This window comes from Cebus imitator, unplaced genomic scaffold (genome assembly GCF_001604975.1).
Source record: "Cebus imitator isolate Cc_AM_T3 unplaced genomic scaffold, Cebus_imitator-1.0 Scaffold41, whole genome shotgun sequence".
Classification (NCBI taxonomy): Eukaryota; Metazoa; Chordata; class Mammalia; order Primates; family Cebidae; genus Cebus; species Cebus imitator.
Window position 1 is genome coordinate 6,621,044 of NW_016107356.1, and position 25,935 is coordinate 6,646,978.

The following is a 25,935-nucleotide window of genomic DNA, read 5'->3' on the forward strand; positions in this document are numbered from 1 at the left end:
CTCATTTTTTTCCCTTGAAATATTTTTAAAAAATAGGCTGAATTATTGTTTTTTTGAAAAATGTTTGTATCTGCCCCCGCTCCATATTTGACCATTTATATCTCAATGAGAAGTTGCATTTATTAAAGCTGGCGGTTCTGTGTGTACTTTATTGTGATGTTTTTGTAATTGCAACTAACAGTGTAGCTTTTTTTTCCCGCCAATTAAAATGATCCTGGCCCAAAATTTTAGAGTCTTCAAGGCCAAGTTTGCTTTCCCCGGAGCATCCCCAGGAGATGTCTGCCCAAGCAGAGGAGGCAATTCAACTTCTTCTTGGACCCAGGACCTCACCAAGGACAGTCAGCTCCCGCAAGAGCCCTTCAACCCTCCCTCCCGCAAAAGTGAGAGCCAGCGGGGTGGCCTTGATGGGTCATCCCGCCCAACAGCCGCCTTTTGGGAAACAGACTATAACCTGGGACTTATCAAAAGTTTGGAGAGAAATAATAGTTCTGAGGTCGTTCAACCTCTGGCTACTTTGAGGTTTATTCTTGGATTAATCTTGATCTTCAGAGACCTGCATATGGGCATGCATTATTTTCATCGTTTTCACTTTTTGCAGAATTACTTTCACTAAATTGTATGTTAGTCTTATTTTAGTGACCTACTTCTAAAGAATACTTGGTTAAGAAAACAAATTCTCAGGCCTCATCCCAGAGTCTGATTCAGCATTTCCAGGAACACGCTGGAAAGCCGTCACTGTCAAAGCATCTCTGTGGTCAGGTTGATGCCCTGTGACATATCTTTGAGAGTTCATGGCTAGAAATAGCTGTGCTTGTTCTGTGCAACAGGCTTATTTTTTTTATCACTAGACACTGTGATGCTTCTAACTAATCTTGTCATTTCTTTGGGTTGACTGTAGAAACCTCAGATTCAAACCCACCCCTAGCAAAAATGTGCATGGCCTTAGCACAGGGATTTTTTGTTCACTTTCTTTTCCTTCTTTTTGAGGCAGAGTCTTGCTCTGTCGCCCAGGCTGGAGTGCAGTGGCATGATCTCGGCTCACTGTAACCTCCACCTCCTGGGTTCAAGTGAGTCTCCTGCCTCAGCCACCCGAGTAGCTGGGATTACAGGCAGGTTCCACCATGCCCGGCTGATTTTTGTATCCTTGATAGAGATGGGGTTTCACCATGTTGGCCAGGCCGGTCTTGAACCCTTGACTTTGTGATCCACCCACCTTGACCTCCCAAAGTGCTGGGATTACAGGCATGAGCCACTGCACCCAGCCCTTTTTGTTCATTTTCTAGTGACTGCCTTTACTTTCTTTCCCCTCTGTTGAACTTGCCTCAAGCACTCATCTTTTTTATTTTGGAAAATATCAGACGCAATGTAAACGCTTACCTTTTTATTACAAAAAATTTCAAACATAGGCAAGAATAGTAAACATAATGAGTTCCTATGTATCCATCACCAAACTTCAATAATTTTCAACTTACAGCCCACCTTTAAACATTTATTTTTAATCGTACCAAGATTATTCGAATCTTTGCAAGTCTCTCAAATTCTTTTTCTAATGAGATAGAGAGTACATTATAAATAACCACAACACATCAGCGGCTCTTATACGTAAAAGTGATTTCACCTCCTCACCCCTAAGAGGACATTTGGCAATGTCTGGAGACGTTTTTGGTTGTCACAACTGGGCAGGGAACCGTGATGCTCTTGGGATCTAGGGAGTAGACTCAGTGACGCTGTTCAACGCCCTACAATGCACAGGACAGGCCCCCAAAGAACAAAAAATCCGCCTCAAATGGCCACAGTGCTCAGGTTGCGCACTCAATGAAAATGAGTATTTTTCAAGTTAGACTATTCCTAGGAAATTGACTTTGCTAGTCAGTGGGGTAGGGGGAGCCTCAAGCACAATCTAGCTGTCCTCCTAAAGACTCTGTAACACGCACTCCCCTCGCGTTTGCCCGGCGCTGTCAGGAGACTGACGGTGGTCATGTGGAAGTCCTCCTTTCACATGGTGCAGAGAGCGAGAACCGCTCCTCCTCGTTAGGTTGTGCTTCACCGAGAGGTGGAGCAAGCCAGCCCTGCAGAGCCGGTGAGCTCACCCAGGGCAGCAGCATCTCCACTCCTCCCAAGGGCAGCCAGAAGCCACTGGGGTTGTACAATGGAAATGACACCACCAGGTGATATTTCAAAAGATGGGTTCGCTGGGCCTTTCTTTTCAAAAGAAGCAAGGGGTTTGCCTCACTTCTGTCACCATTTACAGCTCAACGTAGTTGTGTCCTTTGTAGGATCAGAGGGTGGATCAGAGATTTAAAAAAAAAAAAATGGAATTGACTTTTCTAGTCAATTTCCGAGGAATAGTTTAACTTGAAAAATACTAGTCAAACACAAGCACAACTTGTGTTTTCAAGCTGAGAAATGTTCTAAATATCATAGGTTTGGTGGTTTATAGGGGATTTATGGTAGACATGCTGGAATATCAGTAAGAAACTGGTTGACAGTGGTTGTCTCTGGGGAGAACTGGGTGGCAGGGAAGGATGGAGACTTACCTTTTCCTCTATCCCCATTTGTGTCTTTCATATTTTATAATGCATGCAAGTCTTACCTACTTGAAACACATTTGAATAACATGGAGTACATGAATGTTTCAAAGGATCGGAAAACAACATTTTTATTTTAAAGAAAGCTTTTAAACAGTTGTGTAAAGAGACTGAAAGGAACCTTCCGACGGGGCTTTCCAGAGCACGGTGAGCCTGTCAGACACCTAGTGTGGCTCAGCAGCGCCCAGGCCATTAAGGGAATCAGAAACACGTGGCGGGTCAGCCACTGCTCCCGGCATGATGGATCAATTGTGTGAGAACGAAGTTAAATGCGAGGTCCCTGTGCCAAGCCTCTGACACTAATGAGCTCTCAACTCCAGGAAGTGGGTCTCCCAGGGCCAGGCAGGGATGTGGCTGCTGCACAGCAGACGGGAGGGCTGGGAGCCGCCTGCAGCCTGGCCGGAGCTGGCCACAGAATGAAGGTCCAGTCCTGCCTCGGTCAGCTGGTGGCCATGTGCGCCGGGGGTCACTCACCCTCTGATCCCCCAAAGGACACAACTACATTGAGCTGTAGATGGTGACAGAAGTGAGGCAACCCCCTTGCTTCTTTTGAAAAGAAAGCCTCAGCCAATACATCTTTTGAAATATTACCTGGTGGTGTCACTTCCACTCGTACACCCCAGTGGCTTCTGGCTGCCCTTGGGAGGAGTGGAGATGCAGCTGCCCTGGGTGAGCTCACGGGCTCTGCAGGGCTGGCTTGCTCTACCCCGCGGTCCTCCTCGCTCTCCTCGCATCCTCTGCCTCTCCAGCTCCCAGGGCCGTTTGTCAGTCCCTCGGATCCACGACACGCCCCTCCACCACAGGGCTGCTGCAGATGCTGTTCCTTCCACCAGGCACACCCTTCCTTCTACACTTTGCTTGGTTACCTCCTCCAGGAAGCCCCCTTTTCTCCACTCCCCGTTAAGTCAACCCCCGCCGTGACAGGCCGTCCCAACCCTGGGTCCTCTCCCTCCCAGCTCTCGGAGAGATGCATCTTCATCCTCTGTGCAATCATGTGATAAAGGCCCGTCTCCCCCAGGCTGGGCCATGAGCTCGCGGCAGCAGCGTCTAAGTCTGATTGGTTTGCCCGTCCTGGAGGTGCATCAGGCCCATGTTTATTGGGACTCATTAAGTGTCCATCGACTAAGAGACCTAATGAAGAACAAAAACAGCCCTGCCCCAGAGGCAGGTGCCAACACGCAGCTCACTGAGGGAATCCCGGAAAAGCAGCCTCGCTTAGGGGAGCAGAGGGCTTTTCAGGATGTGAAAGAATGGGTTCTGGGCAGCTTGAAGCTTCTGTGGCTTCTCTAGGGTGGAGACCAAGTCTGTGGCAGATCAGAGGGCACGCATGGATGGTTACCCAGACTGCACTGCAGTAGGTCCCCAATGCAGTAAGGCAGACTTCCCTGGTGCCAAAGGCATCGATGACCCCCAGGGATCGGTCAGTTGATGTGGGGAGGCCAGGGGTGGAAGAGCTAAGAGATCCTCCAGGGTGATCTGGAGAACGAGGAAGCCCCTTCCACACTGACCCATGAGAAGGGGGAGGTGTTCTCTCTGCACAGCAAGGCCCTCCCTGGCTGCAGTGACCCCCCTGCAGTGGCTGCCCCTTCTCCAGGCGCCCACCACACCCCGAGCACATTCCAGTTGCTGCGTCATTTACGATAATGCTCTTTCTAGATGTTTGGTGCCCAGCTAGGCTGGGAGCTCCCTGAGGGCAAGGACTGTGGGATACTTTTTCTTAATACTCAAACCATGCACAATGGCCCAATTATTAAGGTGCTCAACAACCTTCTACAGAGTGAGCTTATCATCACTATGGGACATCGCACAGAGGGTTCATAGCTGGTGGGTTGTTTTTTTTTTTAACTTGTCCATCTTGCTGCAATTTCTGTCAGCATGAGTGGAAATGGAGATCGAAAACAGGGCTGTTGGCTTTAAGCAAGACTTTTATATTCCTTCATGTGTTCATTACACACACATGCACACACACACACACACACACACACACACACACACACACTCATCGGCTACTGAGAGTCCCTGCTGAAGCCAAAAGTGGTGGACGTGTAAGAAAATGCTGCAAGATGAGAAAGATGTATTTGGTGTTGAAAAGGAAATTGATGAGGAGAAGGGGCGTGTGACTCCTGGGCAAGGCAAGCTGCCGTCCTCACTGGCAGGTGTGCGGCTTTCTCAGGGCACCCCACAGAGGCCCGGGGGACATCATTCCTTCACTTGCTTTCTGTGGAGAACAAGCTGCCTCTAAAATATTCCCCAGAAGAAGGCCTGGTGGGGCGGGAATTGCTTCTGGGGGTTGACCAGCCACAGGCCCAGCCAGAGAGCAGAAAGCCCAGGGTTGGCCAGCATGGCCACTTATCAGCACACAAGGGCCCTGGAGGAAGTCGCATGCCCCAGGTAGAGACAGTGAGACGAGGGGGGGACTCGGGTCAGTGAACTTCCTCTCCTCCTTCAGGTCTTCACTCAGCCTCCTCTGGAGGAGGAGTGAAGAGGAGGTCCCCACTTCGTTCAACGCTGCACTGCTTGAATTCTCCAAACTCTCGATCTGCTCACTGACTAATGCCAGCAACAGCCACCATGCAAGACTCCCTGGGGACCCTCCTCTGGCCACATTCCTACTTGCAATCGTCCTCTGGCCTGGTGGCCTGTACACTTTCCTACCCCGTCATGCCTGATTTTTCTCCTGAGCACAGATGATGCTCAAAAGCCTATTTATGTTACTGATTCTCAGCAGAAGTCTCTCTCCTGTGATTGCAGCTGTAATGAGGACAGACACCCCACCTGCACTGCCCCCGCCCTGACTCCAGCAGCTAGAACACTGCCTGATGCTTAGCGTGAAACTGGTATTTATGGCATGGCTGAAAGAATGAATGAATGGGAGTCATTGACCGCTGCCTTTTAGAATGGTGACTATCCTGTATTCAGATTCTTTTCAAGATACTGTCTTTCGAAACGCCCCAGAGTACTAGGTGGGCCCAACCTATATTCAAATTTCAAAACACCTAATGCATTTTCAAAAGAAGGTTGCTTGAAATTCACTGAATTAAATTAAATTCGCTGAACTTTCAGCCCAGACATGCAGCGGGTCTCGGGGGGTTGGCCACTGTCACCACAAAACCAGCTTAGCTCCTCTCCCCTGGACCCCAGAATAAGTTCTTTACCTTGATTGGTATGGGAATGGAGCTCAGGGCTGAGTTTCAATAGCTATATGTGGAGGGAGAATTGGAGGGCCCTAAAGTAAGTTGGTTTGCTGAGAGCCACCCTTCCAAGAGAGGTCAGAGGACGATGCCAAACCCCACTGTCTCAGGGTTTCTCAGGGGCTGTCTGGAAAGTTGGGCCCGTGGCATAGTCCCCGTTTCTAACCTGGTCTCCACCACCGGCCTGGATCACTTGCTCCTAGTCCCTCCCCAGTTCCCTTCTCAGTCCGGGTCCTTCTCTGGCCTTCTCCAGTTCTTGCTGACTGTCAAGAGGTCCCTCCTCCATTCAGCTCTGCTCATAACCCCCAAACTATCTGCTCACCGCCTAATGCTTGCAAAGCCACTGTGAGCAGCAAGAGGCTCTGGGACCACCAGCCACGGTCCTGACAGAGACTGGAGCAGGTTGAGGAGAGCCCCTCCCAAATTCGTGCCCACCCAGACCCTCAGAGTGTGGCTTTATTTGGAAATAGGATTTCAGCAGATGGTGAGGACGAGGTTACCCTGGAGCAGGGTGGGTCTTACTCCAAAATGACTGGCATCCTTAGAAGCAGGCACCAGGAGAAGGCCAGGTGAAGAGGGAGGCAGAGACTACAGTGACACAGCTGCCAGCCAAGCCCAAGGAATGGCATGGCTGGCCGGCAGCCCCCAGAGTGGGGAGAGGGGCATAGAACTGACTCCCTAGGGAGCCTCCAGAAGGAAGCAGCCCTGCCTACCCTGCAATTTCAGACTTCCTGTCCCCAGGCCCCAAACAGTAAATCTCTCTTGTACTTTGTTACAACTGCCCTTAGCAAACAAATCCAGAGAGACCACGATGGCTCGGCCCCTCCCCTTGGCCTCTGCACTGGGAGGAAGGAGGACCCCAGTGAGATCTCCAAGCAGATGCGCTGTTCCCCGCAGACAGGCTTTATCCCTGGAGCCTCTGCCTCCCGCACGCTGGCGAGCAGACCTGGTTGACGCCTGGCACTACCTCCCACCGCCTCCTTTACTTTCCTCTCTTCCTTCTTCAGCCCACAAACTCCTTGAGGTCTGAGCATCATTTTGTCTGTGGCTTTGGGCAGGGTGGCTGGCACAGGGTAGGGGTACCACACATAACTGTTGGAGTGAAGCCAGCCCCTTGTTTAGAGAAGAGGTGGGTCTAACATCTGGGGATGCTGGTCTCATGATCTGGGTTTGAGATACCACCTTGGGTAGTGGGTGGAGGGGTGACCCTGAGCCAGCTCTGTCACAATAGCCCCTCCTGAAGACCCCAGATGCTCCAGGTACCATCCCTAGGTCAGCTGTGCTGTAGGACCACAGCAAAGGGACGAATTTTCATGTGAAAAGAAGAATCATATGGAGCAAAATGCTCACTGGCTGTCGGAGATCAATGAAGCAGACAGCAACTCACGGCGGCCATGTCCTGTCGGCTGAGGGGAGAGCGCAGCGTGACCCGCCAGCCCTGCTGCCCCGGCCGCAGACAAGCCATCCTTCTTGGCTGCTGTTTTAATCATTTTTTAAAGGACTGTTGAGGGTGGGAGGAAGTAGGAAAGGAGGTGGTTTCATGTGAGATTTCTACAGTTTGCTAACAGTAAAAAATTGGAGAAGTGATAAAGTTACTACATTCATCAGTCATCCACCCCGAAACATTTGCAACTGATTATGTTCTTCAGAATTGGCACTGAGTCATGAGGTTTTCTTATAAGCAGTTTGCTGGCATGAGCCAAAGGCAGGAAAACTAGAAGGTACCTCTGAAACATGTTCAGAAGAAACATTCTCCCAAGTAATAAAAAAGATATGGAGACCAGTAGTTGCTTTTCTCAGGGCAAAACATCCAGTGCTGCCTTTAAAAAATAAAAGGAAATAAAACGAGAATGGTTCTAGCAACTGCAGAGATGCATGCACTTTTCCTGCCCATCTTAACAGACAAGTGGGCTTTCTGAGTCCTGTGCTCAGTATAAGATGTCCCGCGTGAAAGGCAGCTGATGGCTATGTTGCGTGGGCACGCTTAGGGACACTTGGAGTTTATGTTATATTTATGGCCAAGTTAAGTTAATCTGTTACAGGACTCATTATCCTAAAAGGGTCACTAATGACATTTGCTGGAAATTTTCCCCGGAATGCTTTCAGTGTGACCCTCTAGAGATGGCCATGGTTGGGTTGGATTAAGGCTCATAACTGAGCCAGAAAAATAAACCTGATTTATGGCCAAACTGTTTTTTACCAACCGGTGAAGTAAATGAAATTTGAATTCCTATGATAAAACAAGACAAAAACAAAACAAAAAAACCTTTCTGAGTTGGAAAAAAATTCTATTTTCTAGGATGAATGTTTAGGAATGTCAGGCCATTCTCAGAACAGCACAAGTCTCTGCTTTGAAACCTTGGCCTCGCTGCTGGGAGGAAGCTTTGATTACTGCCCCTTTTCTTGCTCTGAGCTTGAATGTCTCTTGCTTTGGGATTTCTGTTTCTGGCATTTTGTTTTTGAGACAGAATCGTGCTCTGTCACCCAGGCTGGAGTACAGTGGCGTGATCTTGGCTCATTGCAACCTCCACCTCCCAGGTTCCAGCAATTCTCCTGCCTCAGCCTTCCGAGTGGCCGGGATTACAGGCACGCGCCACCGCACCCAGCTAATTTTTGTTTTTTCAGTAGAGACGGGGTTTCACCATGTTGGCCAGGCTGATCTCGAACTCCTGACCTCGTGATCCGCTCAGCTGGGCCTCCCAAAGTGCTGGGGTTACAGGTGTGAGCCACCGCGCCCGGCTGTTTCTGGCACTTTCTGGCTACTTCCTTGGACATGTGGTTTAACCTACCTGAGACTTGGGGGTGCAGAGGCCCCTCCTCAACCTCACCTCTAACTGGGATAACCCAGCTTTCCTGCTACCTAGGGGCCAGCTGACACACAGCAAATCCCTTGGCCCTAGGCCTCAACAGGACAGTGCTCAACAGACGGGAGCGAACGCCTTGGCTGGACGTCACTGGCTCTTCTGAGGCTGTTGAGCTGGGACCAGGGCATGATACAAGAAGGCAGCTGCAGCTTGAGGCCCCTGTCTGGTGGAAGGACTCCCCCTGAGCTGACCAAGGGCACTGATGGCAGCTGCTGTCGCCTTACTTCTACCTTTGATGGACCTCTGGTTTTCCTGAAGCAAGAGATGCAAAAGGTGAGAGGAAGGGGGAGGAGGATTTGGGGAGGTGGTAGGTTTCAACACAGGTGGGGCCCAGCGCTCAGCAAGGCAGTGATGCTCATCTGAGGATCAGGCCCCTGGTGGTCTCTGGGCCAGCTTTTGCTCACAGGCTCTTGCAGTATGCGCCTTCCGGTGACTGTCCCTTTGCTGCCGCCTCCTGGGCCAATACCAGCATCCGAGGACCCGCCCCGCCATTTCCTCCACTCCTTTCCCTGTAGCCCCTCTTGGGCCACCTTGGCAACTCCTTAGGAAGGGAGGTGGTTGGATGGGATGCCCCTCACTTCATGGTCAGCCAGCCCTCCCCCACCACAGCCAAGCAGAGGACAGCTACACTTCTGACACTGGCGGTCTCATTGCTGGCCCCTGGCAAGACCTGCTGTAGTCAGAGCACCTGCCAAGGAGATAGTCTCCCTCCCCTTTAGGGCGAAGACACCTGTGTGTGAGATGGGGGACGAGGCACCACGGCCCACATCACTCCATCTGTGGAGACAAAAGTGACTCCATCTTGGATGCTAGCCTCCACATTGACTCTGTTTAGCCACCGCCCTGGGAATGTTGGTGTCATCACTCATGTCACTGGCTGTGGCTCTACAGAGCACGTACCCCCTTTCCCTATGGTATATAAGCCCGGTTCTGGGGGTAACAGTGGGACACCTACTTGCCTTGCAGCTGCCCAAGACTATTTTTCTGTCTGTATGTTCCCCACGAAGCCACCTTTACTGACAAACAGGACGTGCCTGCCTTGTCCTCTGGTTTCTCTGCTCTTTGTGTAAACGGCCCTTCTGCGGGACAGCATCCCAAGCCCTGGGCTCAGCAGCGCTGCCTGCAGCAATTCCCACAAGGAGGCAGCTCCTGCACATGCATTCCGTCAAGGAACTTTGATTGCTTCCTGCTGCAGGTCTGGTCCCTGGCACTCCAGGAACACACACCCGGTGTCAAAAGAAGGGCTCATCCAGGTACAACCACAACACAGGATCACAGGTGCCCTGTGAGGAAAGCAGAGGCAGGTGCATAATGGCCAGCACAGGACGGCCACCACACCAGAAAGGCTTAGTGGGGTCAGGCCTGCCTTGCTCTGAGTGTTTCATTCACTTATTTCTCACAACATTCGTGCAAGATGGCTACTATAATTACTGCCACTTTACATGGGGGGAAAGCAAGGCACAGAGAGGTTAAGAAGTTTGCCCAGAGTCACACAGCTGGGATTCTGAGGTCACAGTCGGCATTCTGATTTTTGAACCATTACACTCAGTATAAGATGTTGGCAGCAGTACAGGCCTATAGCTGTCCTACCTCCTCAACAATAAAGTTCCCTGAGCGCAGAGGATGCCATGGGATGCATTCTCATGGAGGAGGCACTTGGTGAGGACCGAGTACCTTCTGCCCCTGCCTCTGCAGCACTGAGAGGCCTGGGAGGGTCTGCAAAATCTGACGCTCTCCCCATGAGCTCTCCAATTCTAAAAGCTCCCCCAACAAATGCCATTCGCCAAACTCTTCGATGTTTACAGAGTTGCTCCTCAATCGCTGTGTATCCCCAACACACTGCAGAGCCCCCTGAGAGCAAAAGCCAGCCCCGGCCTCCCTGACATTCCCGGAATGCCCCTGGGCTAAGCAGGGGCCTGGCACACGGTGAGCCATCCACCGGGATTTGTCAAATGAATGAGTGGATGAACACCGATAACTCCAACTGGGAGGATGTGAAGAGGCTGGCTGTTCTGGGACGCCTATAACCATGCCTAACTCGGAGAGCGCTGCTTTTCTGGTATTCGGAATGCATGAGGAGGGGTTTCAGACGCATTGCCAAGAGCTAGCAGGCTAAAACTGCTGTGGCTTTGCCAGAAATCACTGGGAAACACAAGCCAGAAGAGGAGGTCTTGGGTCCCAGTGACCCGCGCTCAGCGCGGGAATTGTCCAGTGGGGAAGGTGGTTTGGCCCCCGCGCCCTGCTCGGGGTGCGCTGTTGTGCTTCCAGACAGGGCTTAGCAACGATTTAGTCTCATTAAGTTGTAAGAAAACAGGCAGCGTGTTCCAAGGTCGTAAGTTTTCTCAACGTTCAAATGTTTCCAATGTTTTGTAAAACCAAAGAGCGCAGGAGCCCACTGGGCTTTGCCGGGGTGATGGATGCATGTGAGTTTGTGAGGAATGTTTCCAGGCTGCCTTGAAAGCCAGCTCGTTATGACCCCAGGGGCGCCAGACGTTTTCTGGTTCCTGAGAGGAGGCTGGTCAGATGGTAGGTGGGACATTTCCCAAAGATGCCCAGGTCCCACCCTCCATTTTTAGCTTTACCGGAAGCTCCGAGACTGCAAATGTGAACACAGCCAGTCATCCCCCGATTTTCTATAGGTCAGTGTGTGTGTGTGTGTGTGTGTGTGAGTGTGTGTGTGTGTGTGTGTGAGAGAGCGTGTGTGTGAGTGTGTGTGTGAATGTGTGTGTGTGTGAGTGTGTGTGTACACAGCACAGCACAGGGACACTTTTTGCACAGTGAATCTGATTTTGGTGGCACTTTTCTCGAATAAGGAATTTTAAGAATTCTCACTTTGATCATTTTCCATCCCACGTATCAGTGTTATCCCCAAAGATATCACTCCTGCAAACGTCAGCTCCCAGCCACAGTGCTTCGCCAGGGCGCCCGAACTGTTGGTGGTGGCCGGCGGCTGGTTTCAGCACTTTACTGCCTGGCGCTGAGAGCTGCCCTGCCGCTCACCTCGGGGACCCTTTCATCACCCAGTGTGCAGTTCTCGGAGCAAAGGGACTTAGGGACTTGTCATTTGCTTCTCTTGGGTTCTCAACTGATAAGTGTGTCCTCCAGCACTTTCTAGTTAAGCTACATTAGAGGTGGGGAGCTCTTCTAATTGTAGCAGATTCACCCAGGGCCAGAGGTGACCTAAGTCAGACGTCTACACAGCGACGGACATGGAATTGAGTAGGAGTGCTGCCCATGGTGGCCCTGGACCTTTCTGTGCTTGGTCCCTATAGTCCCCTCCATCAAGGCCCTTTTATGGGATCTCAGGCCCCAAAACTATGGGTGTGGTAGGAAGACCACAGCTTTGGAGCCCAATAGGTTTAGGGTTGGAGGTCTGGCACTGCCCCTGCCATGTATGACTTTTGGCAAACTTTCTAATCCCCCGACTATATTGCTTCATCGTCTATGAAGAAAAGGATGCATCCTCAGTGGGTGGCTGGCAACATCAGCCCAGATGACGAATGTAAAAGCACTTAGAACAGCATCTCGGAAATAAGAGGCCCCAGCTCCGGTGAATTCGCTCCTTGTTCATAGCTGTCTTCTCGAAAAGTCTCAACAGATGGAATTGCATTTCCTGTTGATTGCGGGTGCGCCCTGATTTTGGTGGATTCTCTTCTCTCTCTTTCTATCTTTTGGTGGTAAGAATATTTAACATGAGATCCAGCCTCTTAAATTGTATGAGTGTGCAGTAAAGCAGTGTTAATTATAGGCACAAAATTGTACAGCAAATCTCTAGGACTTAATCATCTTGCGTAACTATAACTGCATGCCAGGTGAAAAGCAACTCCCCGTGTCTCCCTCCCCCTAGCTCCTGACAACCACTGTCTACTCTCTGCTTCTGTGAGTTTCACTATTTTCACACTTATGTAAGTGGTCTCAAGCAGTATTTGCCTTTCTGTGACTGGCTTACTTCATTTAGCATAAGGGCCTCCAGGTTTATCCACGTTGTCTCATATTATAGAATTTCTTATTTTTTAGGGCTTAATAATATTCCGTTGTATGTATAAACATTATCTTTATCCTTTCATCTGTCAGTGGATATTTTAGGTTGTTGGCACATCTTGATTGTTGTGAATAATAATAATTATCCTGCAATAACACGACAGTGATAATAGCCCTTTAAGATGCCGATTTCAATCCTTTTGGATAAATAATACTCTTATATGGGATTGCTGGAAAGCATGGTAGTTCTATTTTAACGTTTTTGAGGAACCTCCATGCTGTTTTCCATAGCTGCTAAACCATTTTACATTTCCACCAAAATGAACAAGCATTCCAGTTTCTCCCCATCCTTGCCAACTCTTATCTTAAAAAAACACCATTCTAGCAGATGTGAGGTAATATCTCATTGTGGTTTTGATTTGCATTTCCCTGATGATTAGTGATGTTGAGCATCTTTTCAAATACCTGTTGGCCACGTGTAAATCTTCTTTACAGAAATATCTACTCAGGTCTTTGGCTCATTTTCTGAATTGGGTTATTTATTTTTTTTGCTATTGAGTTGAAGTTGAAAGAGTTCCCTTATATATTCGGGATGTCACTCCCTATCAGATACATTATTTGCAAATATTTCCTCCCATTCTGTATGTTCTCTTCTTACTCTGTAGGTTGTTTTCCTTGGCTCTGCAGAAGCTGTTTGGTTTGATGTAATCCCATTTGTCTATTTTTGCTTTTGTGGCTTATACTTTGGGTATCATATCCAAAAAGTCACTGCCAAGACCAGTGTCATGAAGTTTTTCCTTCATGTTTTCCCCTAGAAGTTTCAGGTCTTAGGTTTAATCTTTAATCTATTTTGAGCTGATTTGTGTGTATGGTTCAAGAGAAGGGACCACCTTCATTCTTTTGCATGAGGATATATACTTCTCCCAGCACCGTTAGTTGAAGAAACTGTCCTTTTTCTGGTGTACCAGTATTACTGGTACTCTTGTCAAAAATCAGTTGATTGTATGTCTCTAGGCTTATTTCTGGATTCCTTATTCTGTTCCATTGGCCTACGTGTCTGTCTTTATGCCAGCACCATACTGTTTTATTTACTGTAGATGGCAATATATTTTTAAATTAGAACATGTGATGCCTCCAGTTTTGTCTTTCTCCAGACTGTTTTGGTTATTTGGCGTCCTTTCTGGATTCATATGAATTTTAGGATTTTTTTTCTGTTTCTTTGAAAAATGCCATTGGGATTTTCAGAGAAATTGCAGTGAATTTGTAAGTTACTTTGGATAGTATGAATATATTTAAACAATATTAAGTCTTCTAATCATGAACGTGGGATACTTTTCTATTTATTTGTGCCTTCTCCAATTTATTTCATCAATACTTTGTTGTTTTCGGTATACAAGACTTTCACATCCTTACTTAAGTTTATTCCTTTGTGTGTGTGTGAAAACAAGTTTATTAAGACAGCAAAGGAATAAAGAATAACTACTCCACAGGCAGAGCAGCCTATTCCCGTTTTTTATTCTTTTTGGTGCTATTATAAACGAAATTCTTTTAAAATTTCCTTTTCAGGTAGTTTACTAGTGTATAACGTACAGCTCATTTTTGGTGTTGATTTTGTATCCTGCACCTTTACTGAATTCATTTATTAGTTCTAACAAGTTTTTTTTTGGTGGAGTTGTGAGGGTTTTCTACATATGAGATCATGTCATCTGCAAACAGATCATTTGGCTTCTTCCTTTTCAATTTAGATATTTGTTCTTGTCCGGAGTTATATTTTGATGCCATGAAGACATTTTATTTACATAAAGACAACGTTTATATATTTTAAAGATTTGTGCCAAGAGAGTATATTTAATAAAAATTTAAATGACTTTAAAAATCTTTGCCTAACTTCTCTTAAAGAACGTCCTATACTGTGTTGAATAGAAGGTGGTGAGTATAGAGTTTTTTGTTTGTTTGATTTTTGAGACAGAGTTTCACTCTGTCTCCCAGGCTGGAGTGCAATGATCTAGGCTCATTGCAACCTCCACCTCCCAGGTTCCAGAGATTCTCCTGCCTCAGCCTCCGGAGTAGCTGGAATTACAGGTGCCTACCACTACGCCCACATAATTTTTGTATTTTTAGTAGAGATAGTGGTTTCACTATGTTGGCCAGGCTGGTCTTGAACTCCTGACCTCAGGAGATCCGCCTGCCTCAGCCTCCCAAAGTGCTGGGATTACAGGTGTGAGTCACCGTGCCTGGCTGACAGTTTTTATTATAAAAGGTATGAAAATTTGTCAGCTGTTCTTTCTGCACCTATTGAGATTATCGTGTGATTTTTTTGATAACATGGGTGAATTTATTTCTTAAGATTTGAGTGCAAACTTAAAAACAAGAACAAACAAAGCTTTTCATCAAGAATGAACATAAAATCTAAACAATTCTGCAATCATGCATTTTAATGGAAAGTACAGATGTTAATACATTATAATTTGTAACTGCATTTAAAAATGAAAATATTTGTCTCCAAATTCAAAGCACCACACAATCTTTAATCTTTTCTCATCTTGTTACCTTAGAAACATTTGTCATATGTTATTAGGAAAATATAGGCAAGAATTACTAATCAGTTCTTCATGATTAAAGAAACATTATTCTCCTTAACTGTGACTTTTTGAATCATTTATCTGTATTTCATTTCTGAAATATAACACAATTATACCTCCACTCTAGAGAAAAAAAGAATAAATACAAATATCAAGGAGACAGGAACGTTCATGGAATTAAGCAAAAGTCACAAGTGTTTGACTTAGAAATGTACATACCATAGGAAATTTTTAAAGTACAACTTTAGTTAATGGGTGACATGTATGTAATAATTGACATGTATGTAACAATTTAAACAGGTATAAAAATGTGAGCTGAAAATCTTTAGGCTCAAATACTTGAAAAGTTCCTATGAATAGGGAAAGATTTGTTTACATAAACATGTATGTTTTTAGATGGAAAATCAAGGGGTGGTGGCATCTCCCTGGTCCCTTAACAATATTTGAGTTTTCCCAAAGAATTAGCAGCACCCAACCATAAGTGTTAATTATGTGTTTCTAAAGGACCTATATACCAGATTAATTGGCAGTGTTCTAGCTTTCGGGAGAGGAGGGTGGATTGGGGGTGTAAATATCTGGGATAAGATAGTGCATATCATGTGATTTTCATCTTTTATTCTGTTAATGTGCGATTTTACGTGAATGAATCTTTGCATGTTGAACCACCTTGGATTTCCCGAGGATAAACTTCGCTTATCCTTGGTGAATAGATAGCGTTGGTGTCAGTTAGTCATGGTGTATGATCCTTTTTAATTCTTCCTTGTTTCTGATCAATTTTTTAGCTGAAGAGGCTCTGATAGTGGGCATAGAGAATGTGAAAATATTCATTTTTTCTACAATTCAGATGTACAGGAAATGGTGCTGCTTTGTTTTTTCCAAAATGGATCTGCTCTTCCTTAAGTCCCTATCCATTGGGTAGAAGAGAAAAAGGTTTCCTATAAGTCCTAGTCCCATCCATAACATGGTGCATCTCAAACCATCTGTGGTAAGAAATTTTTTGTTGTTTGTTTTTAATTTCTAACCAGTCGCAGATACTTTCATCAAATCCAAGAGATATGAATTACTAGGAAATGAAAGTTCTAAAAGCATGCAAAACGTAATCTTCTATTTTCTATGATTGGTTTCAATAAGCATGAAATTATTCTGCTATAAGAGCTTCTCAACACCACCTCTCCATTTTTATACCTTTATCATCCCACGCCGGCAACAAAAATTTGTGGATGTGTCCCAGTCCTCAGACTCACTCTGAGTGGTACTGATTTAAACAGACTCTAAGGGCGTCACTGGACCTATCGGTTAAGTGGTGTCTCGGCATGTGGAGGGAGGAGAGTTTCCATGCTCAGGAGTAGGGAGAGGAGACCCGGTCCTGATGCAGGTCTGTGGGTGGGGCTGCCTGTTCCCCACGTGGATGGGCAGCCACCTGATGTCCATGGTTGATAGAACCAAGGGCAATTTTTCTTGACCTATTAGGACCAAGTGGCTGCCTCTCTGGACTTGGGGGAGGGCAGAAAACCTTTGGGATTCTGCCACAGCCTCCATCTGCCTCTGGACACCATCGGATACAGGTCACTTGCTTCCCACCATAGTGGGCCACTTGGCTGCCCCTCTGCCCCTCAGCTTAGCTATCTAGTGGCCACAGTTTCGAGCCACTAGGCCCCCTCTGCCACACAGATCTCTTCCATTCTCTTGGTTTTTCAGAGGCCCTCTGCGTTGGTGAGAAACCATCTGACAAAGTAATGTTGCCCCAGCAGAGAGCACGATGTGACCCCTCTGTTTTCTCTATTCACTTCAATGTAGCAAATGCACTTCCCTCTCCCTGGGTCTCAGCCAGGAGAGACGTGTTAACACTCACACATCTCACAGCTGACTCCTCCTTCTGTAGGCTACCTATGTCCCACAATCCTTTAGGACTGGAAGGAGCAGGCACCACTCCCTCCTTTTTTCCCGGATACCAACCTCTATGATTTGGTCCTTCAAGCCTGGCTCTTGGTATGCCAGTGGGATAGACAAGGACTGAAGAAACGCTTTCTCTCAAAAAGGCTTGACTTCCAAGATTCTTGTTTTGCTGCAAAAATCCTATTTTGCATAACAGAAGCTGAATATGAGTTTTTCCTTTTATTCACATTCCTTCTGTGATACTCTTCAGTTCTTTGGTGCATGAAAATGCAGCAAAGAAAGCTATTATTACAATCATCTCTGAGGGATGACAGGTCATCTAGCTAATGTGTATTCATAGGGGTAATGTCTCTGATTAATCCATCAGCACCACTGTCACGCAAGGAAACAGAAACCTTGACTGAAGAGGACTAGGATGGGTACTGTTGGAAGAGGGTGGGACATCTGGCAGGTGTGGCTTTCCATGGGGCTTCAGGAACCTGCATCTCAGACCCTCTTTGGCAGATCTGAGTCACGAGGAGGGACCCAAGGGCTGGAAAAAGGCTGCGGCCAAGAGGTGGGCACCAGGAGGAGGCAAGAAAAGCACGGGCCATCCACTTCACAGTTCTTCACCTAACCCATTCTTCAGCGAAGAACTAAGCTTCTTCCCATTTTCTGGCTCTTAAACCATAACAAGACCGATTCTGAAATCTTCCTGAGAAAAAGGATCTATTTTCTTCCCTAGTGAAAAGCCCCACCAAGTCTCCAGAGTTGACAGCTTCCAACCCATGTGTCATCTTGTGTTTATGATTTTCTCATCAGTTTTGCTTTAAAAATTAATTTTTAATAATCTCTAAAGAAATGCTTTCGCCCAGGCTGGGAGCGGTGGCTCAAGCCTGTAATCCCAGCACTTTGGGAGGCCGAGGCGGGTGGATCATGAGGTCAAGAGATCGAGACCATCCTGGTCAACATGGTGAAACCCCGTCTCTACTAAAATACAAAAAATTAGCTGGGCATGGTGGTGCGTGCCTGTAATCCCAGCAACTCAGGAGGCTGAGGCAGGAGAATTGCCTGAACCCAGGAGGCGGAGGCTGTGGTGAGCCGAGATCGCGCCATTGCATTTCGGGTGAAAGTGCAAGACTCCTTCTCGAAAAAAAAAAAAAAAGAGAAATGCTTTCGCCCTTATCTCAAATAGTCAAAGGATACCCTATCTATTCTGTGCTTTTTTGTTTTTGCATGAACAAATTACATCTGGTCTCTTTCCCGCCTGGGGCGTAGACAGTGATCATCTGGGATGGAGACTTGGCTTGTTCTCAGTACAGTCTCTGCTTGTCAAGCAGTGAAGTTTTGTGGTGAGCCCACTAGCCTGGGAATTCTAATAACCCTGGCTTCATGGGTAATTTGGGGTAAGTTATTCATTCTGTTCTTCATTTGGCTCCTCTGCAAAATGGGGCAAATAATAATACGGCATGATTTCGAAGCCATAACAAGATGATGGAAATGAAAGTGGTCACCTTCATCTAAACATGAACTTGGGTGCTGCAAAAATGCAGAATGAAATGTTATCATTCTTCAGGGGAGTCACATTTCATGAAGAGCCCCGTGTTTTAATCACTAACTTAAAAATAAAAGTAAAAGAAGGAAAGAAAAAAATTAATGACAGCAGACTGAGATGCATGGGCTACACCCTCTGCTTCTTAGAGAACAAGAAAATGCATGACGCTGTTTTGCAAAGTTAATCACAGAGGACTCTGAAGGGTTTCATCTAGGACCAGTTGCAGGTAATATAGGAAAAATATTGCGGCTATAGCATCTCCGTGCATTATTGGGGTTTTAAATCCTAAATCACTGCATACAATGTATATTCTGGTTTAGGCTACCCAGCTGGACATGTTGGCCTGGTTCCCTTACTCTTGCGCTCTCTGCTAATAACTAAACATGTTAAAAAAAAAAAAAAAAGCAGGGCTTTTTTCAAAGTTGCAAGTCAATGTGCTGTAAACATGGGTCTGAGGTTAGGATATTGAATTCCATGAATAACAACAGTCTGTCCTACTCCATTAATCACAGGTTTACAATCTCCACAGTCTTAGGAGCTATGGGGCCGTCACTGATAATTCTCTGTCAAAGAGAAATGGAATCATCTAGACATGTGCTTAAGGAGGAATTTTTCCCCTTGTTGATTTTATGTAGGAAATGGTTATTAGAAAATGTTGGCTCCCATGGAGGTTCGGGGACTGTGGGAAGAGGCCTCGTGGTGGGGATGTTGGAGATGCGGGAGACACGTGGAGCCTTTGGCAGGCAGGGCTCGGCAGAAAGAGGTCCAGCAATTTGTAGGGCAAGGTCTCTGCATGGTCTCCCCTGGGACCTATTCCAGAGCAGTGAAACTAATAATCCTCAAATTCACTCCCTCTCCCCCAGGCACCATTACACCGTATTTGAATTATGTCATCAAAGAGACAGATGTGCATTCTGTTGTGATTCTCCAGACTCTTAAGAAAGCGTACCCCTTCCCTAATGGGAAAGTATATTTGATGACCTAAAAGTTCACATGCCTTAAATCTGACCACCCTGGTCCCCAGTCCGGGGATGGACCCTCATTCTGTGGAGTTCTGAGAAATGCCGAAGATGAGGCAGGTGGCAAATGCGGCTCCCTGGGAGCTAAACCTGACGTCCAACCAGGAGCTCAGGTCAGCATTTGTCAGCAAAATTAGCCTTTTCTTGCAGTGTTATACAAATTTTCCACAGAAATCTGGCATGTGTCAAGAATACGTGTCAAGAAGGATGCCCGTTTTCCTAAGTTAGGTGTAATCACTATGTGCTCTACTTAAGTTCATGTGCAAGGGTGCAGGCGCCAGGAAAACTACCAGCTATCACTAAGCCAACAACAGCCATCAATTAGGGGTGAAAAGTGTGGAGAGTTGGACCGAGTTGCCTTCCAACTTAAGGAAGGCAAGCATTAACACTTCTGATTTGGATCCTTAAGATGACAGAACCACCAGTAAAACCCATTTCCAGTATCTAGAATAGGTGTGGTTTCACCCCTGGAGGACAGCCTTGGCCCCTTGAGAGAAGGGGCTGGAATTGAGTCTCTTTGGTGAGCAACCCCTAGATGGGATTCTAGAGTCACTTCCAGGGCGCTTCACCAAAGACCTCAGGTGACTTGTTGCTGTGGTTGTAAAATAATTTCCCACCAAAGACGTCCATGCCCTCATCCCCAAAACCCATGAATATGTTATGTTACATGAAAGAGGCAGTGAAGATTACAGAGGGAATTAAAGTTGCTACCAGGTGGCTTTAGAATAAGATTATCGGGTAAGCCTGATGTCATACCAAGGGTCCTTAAATGAGAAGGAGAGAGGCAGAAAGTCAGAGCCAGTGTGATGTGAAGTGAGAAAGACTTGGCTGCCTCTTGTTCACTGTGAAGGTGGAGGAAGGGGCCACAAGCCAAGGAATGCAGGTGGCCTCTAGAATCTGGAAGAGACAAGCAACTGGATTCCCCCAGGCCCTCCAGAAAGGAACGAAGCCCTGCTGATACCTTGACTGAAACCCAGTGAGCCTCAATTCTGACTTCTAGAACTGTAGGATAATACCATTGGTGTTGTTTAAGTCACTTGGTTGTAGTCATTCATCACGGCAGCCACAGGAAGCAAATACAGAGCCTCAATGTTTTCCTCTGATCGGCACACGTTACACAAGCACAGATTTTGCTGTCTTCAGAATCATTCACCTCATGGCACGTTAGGTTGAGAACAGCAGTGGGCTGCATCCCGTATGTGCATTTGAGGTGCAGGGGTCAGTTTGTCTCTCAGCTCACCTCTTCCTGCTGCTGTGAGAATGGGCATGAGGTCACCATCCTCTCTCCCTGGCTCTGTTGAAAGATTGCTGTTTCAGACACCAGAGCCATTGGTCCTTCAGAACCAACCCTGCGATCCTGCTAGAGCACTATGGTTTCCATTTTTCTCAATGTCTTTTTAAAAATTTTAATATGCAACTCTGCCTTGTCGGAAAGATTCATAAAGGTTAAGGCTTCCTACCCGGGTGGTGTGCCGGTAAACTGGTTCCAGAAGTGACGCAGTGCTGCATGCAGCACTTGCCGATTTCCGTGGTGTAAACATTCCCATCATGGCAATGTCAAGCTCCCAGCTTAAGCTTGCTGAATGTGGAGTTGGGAAGAGATGTCCACAGTCTGCACAGGGTGGGCCCCAGCCCACTCTGAATGTCCTGGAGAAGGCTGTTTAAGTGTCATGCCCCTGAACCTTCAGAAAGCCCAGCACCCTGGAAGCAGATTGGCCCCTACCATAAATAGTGCTGTGGAGTCTTCCAAAGCAGCTGTGCTTTGCTCTACAGCTAGTGATGTAAAAAGTTCTCTTGTCCCCCTTGCCACAGCTGCTCGAGACCCATGGAAATTCAAAACAGCCAAAGAGCAGAGTCATAAGCTGTTATAAGTTGATTATAGACATTGGGAACCAGTGGTCAGAGCCAGTTTCAACTCCAGATGGCACTTGCTATAAATCTTTTGTCCTTTTTTTCTATCTTTTGTGCTTTTCACAGTTATTTTTGAGTCATTTGTTTCCAAACATAAGTCTAGTTTGAAAACCATTGAAACTTGAAGCCATCGGTCTCACTTTTTTAAAATCATATTAGCACGTCTCTTTTTATATCCATCATACAGAAGGAAATTAGTAACTCTCACTTCTACCACTGCCTATACCAGATCTATGTGTTGGTAATTCAGTATGAAGTGCTTAAACCAGTTTGTTGGAGGAATCTTAATACACATATAAAAGATAGCATACGAATATAATAATATAACCATTGATTTGATGATAACAGGGCATCTTTTATAAGACTGTTAGAAAGATTCAGTGAATTAATGTTTGTAAAGCACTCAGTCAACAGTAAGAGTTTGTTAAAGAAATAGAAACAAGTAAATATGACTTCTTAAAACTGAGAACTTAGATTTCTGCCTTAGGAGGATACTTAGTCAAACATCACCCGAACCTATGAATGCAAATTGCAGAATCACCAGATTACTTCTCCCTTCTGGTTTTCACAGAAGCTTTTTTTTTTTTTTTTTTTTTTTTTTTTTTTTTTTGTTTTTTTTGTTTTTTTTTTTTTTTTTAGTTTTTTTTTTTTTTTTTTTTTTTTGGGTGACTTTTCAGTTGAACTGGACTCATGCAATGACTCTGTCCTCTGAGTTGGGGTCTTGGGGGCCTCCCAGTCACTGCAGCCCCTCTGCACAAGCGCTTGCTCTTACAATTTATGAGATGCGTCTTGCAGCTGCTCCCTCGGAATGATTTAGATGGCCTTGGCTTGATCCCTTCCAAATGTGGGCACCAGCAGGCTGCCATGTGCAAAAGTGTTTTCTCATTTGCACATCAAGTCAAGACACAGAACGAAATCTCCAGAACCTAAATGAGGTGGCCCATTCACTTCTGGCCCCACTTTCCCTCCAAATTCACCCCAAAGGCCAAGTGAGAGCTCAGCTTTAGCAGGCCCTGCTTGCTGGGTTCAGGACTATAAATCAGGGGGCTCACGTTGATGGGTGAGGAGGCCGGAAGACATCCGTCTGCCATCAGGAAGAAGGAGGTGCTGGCGGCCACTGGGCTGATTATAAACTCATAAGCTCCTGGGAGTGCAAAGTTTGAGATAAAAGGAAAAGGTAAACATGGAAGATGCTGGAGCTACATTTTCCAGGGCATATCTTCATCCCATTGTGAATTGATCTGTCGCCCTGGATTGCATCAAGTACATAGTACCTCAAAGTCAGCGAGGAAAGACAGGCTGACATCTAGGACTCACCAACGATTAGGTGGCTTGGAGGGAGAAGCCCGCCCTGCCTCAGGTTGGAGCTTTGAGGATATGCGCATTTGCACAGATGAACTCAGAGAAGGCTCTTGTCTAGAAATTGAATCCAGTTTCTTTTTCCTGTATTTGTTTTGCAATCCACCCTTGGAAGGGAAAGTTGATGGAGGATAGCAATAAATCTCCAAGGCACATCGCTTCAATTAAGAGATAGAGAAGCCCAGAGGGGCCCAAGAGCTCCAAGGGGAGCCAACCGCAGATTAATGGACGCTGAAGAATGCTGCCTTCCAAGACGGGACTGGCTGATTTATGTCTATTCACATATTCCGAAGCCTTTAACTCATGGGCCTTCCTTAATCACAGCACGATTACATGACCACTTTCATTTAGGGGGCTGGGGGTGAAAGGGTCTGTTTATTTGATTGAGCTTTAATAACCGAGCTCTTTATTACAATGCTCTTGGTGAAAGCATTTTTGTAAACTGAGAACAGTTTCCATTTAGTGCCCTGGGTTGCTCCTGTCTCTAGACCCACATACCTCCACCTTGGCTGTTCTTAATATGCAAAACCTTTGAAACTGTCCAGGCTCCGTTCACCTCAAATCCCAGGGGTATTTTACTCGGGGTGGTTTGAGCGAAATGAGCCTGGCCATTTAGTTTATGGAAGGGGGAAGGAGAGAAATCAATGCATTTCCCAGGGTAAGCCAACGTCATTCATTATTGTTTGTTCACACATTTGTTTCACTCAAAGGACATTTATTTAGTACCTACTACGTGGACGTTTAACCTACTATGTGAGATTCATAAATAAAGATGTTTCCCTTTTCTCATGAGCTCACAGTCTAGCAGGGGAGACAGACAAGAAAATCAATAATCACGAAGAGCAAGGGGTCTAGAGACAGGCAACCAGGAATGGCTCGGAGAAGTGCTGTGGGACAAGAGGGCCCTAGAGCTGAATCTTAAAGGACAAGCAGGAGCTGACGGAGTGGACGGGGTGAGGCAGCTTCACCAGGCAGGGACTTCCAAGGAATTGCAGGTCGCTTGGGTTGAATGGAGCATGGGTGGTGGAAACGGAGCTGCTGAGGTGGACAAAGGGCTGTACTTGACCTGTGTGACTTACATGGGATGCCCTGCTCAGAACTTCCTTCAAGAAAGCCTTCCCTGTCCCACTTTAGGGTCCACCTGAGCTTTTGAGCCAAGGTCACACTGATTTCAGGGTTGCCTCAGCCAACCCCTGAGCAATAAGGAGTCCCAGCTGGGAAAAAAGTGCCACCAGAGTATCCCCTATGGGCAGTCTTTGTTCTGGAGAACCCCCCACTTTAGGTTTCCCTAGAGTCCCTGGCATGGGGATGGGCCAGTGGGGAAGAGTTCTGACAAAGTGACTGATGTCTTCTGGCTGATGACAAAGCAAAACACTAAAAGCCTAGGCTGGGCACTGTGGCACAGGTCTGTAGTCACGGCTACTTGGGAGGCTGAGGTGGGAGGATCACTTGAGCCCAGGAGGTTGAGACTATAGTGAGCCATGGTCATGCCACTGCACTCCAGCCCGGGTGACAGAGTGAGACCCTGTCTCAAGAAAAAATGAGGGGAAATACTCATTTTTCTACACCCCCTTTCATCTTCTCACAGACACCCCACATGTGCCTTTCTTTCCTTTAACAGTTCAGACTGGGGCTGCCAGCATGACGCCGCTGAACAAGCCATTTGTACAGCATTGACTGTCGTTTGAATCCAATAACCCATCAACTTACTCAATTAACCAAACTGACTTTTTAATTGTTTATTGATGAATTGAGTGGTTCTGCTGAGTTTACTGTGCTCTGCTGTTTTGTAGCCCTAAAGTTACACGAGCGTGGTAAAGCCATTTCTACCAGTAAACCACAAATAATATACCATTTACAATATAAGGACAATGAATTATTTTATTTCAAAGCCCCCAGGTAATGAAGTCAATTTCTAACTCTAAAAATTAGTAAATTAAAGGAAAGTGTTAGGTTATATGTCAGCATTATGAAAGAGGCTTGACTTTGAGGGAAAACTCTTCATTCTGAAAAAAATGTGCTCTCTAGCTGATAGATGTCAGATGAATTATCAAATTAGGAAACCACCATCTCATGCCCGGGTGTGGTGGCTCACACCTATAATCCCAGCACTTTGGAGGCCAAGGCAGGCAGATCACAAGGTCAGGAGTTCAAGACCAGCCTGGCCAACATGGTGAAACTCCATCTCTACTAAAAAGACAAAAAATTAGCTGGGCATGGTGGTGCACACCTGCAGTTCCCGTTACTTGTGAGGCTGAGGCAGGGGAATTGCTTTAACCTGGGAGGCAGAGGTTACAGTGAGCTGAGATTGTGCCACTACACTCCAGCCTGGCAACAGAGCAAGACTCTGACTCAAAAACAAAAAGAGAGAGAAAGAAAGAAAATCACCATTGTGTAACCTTGAATGAATTAACTGATTCAGTCCAGGATCATCAATGGATGCTACAAGTACTCAGGAAAGAGTTGACAGGGAACCTAGTAACCGGCAGAACCAAGTTCCTGTCCCACAAATCATCTGCTGGTCATGAGGTTGGGAAGATGCCTTTATAATAGGGAGAGAGAGCCCTGGGCAGTCTCCCGACCCAAGCATCAGTCTTGGAATCACTGAGCATGGGTAGCCTGGCACTGATGTGATGCAGTACAAAATGTACAACTTCAGCAGTGAAGGCTTCTTGGCAAAAAGTGTTTAACCTGAACTTAATCTGTGAACCCAAAAGTATCTGAGACAGGTCTCGATCCATTTAGAATGTTTATTTTGTCAAGGTTAAGGATGCACCTGTGACACAGCTTCAGGAGGTCCTGATGACACTGTGCCCAAAGTGGACAGGGTACAGATTGCTTTTATACTTTTTAGGGAGACATGAGGCCTCTATCAATACCTGTGAGATGTACGTTGGTTTGATCTGGAAAGGTGGGACAACTCCAGGGGTGGCTTTCAGGTTATAGGTAGATTTAAAAGTTTCCTTATTGGCAATTGGATGAAAGAGTTATTATCTAAAGACCTGGAATC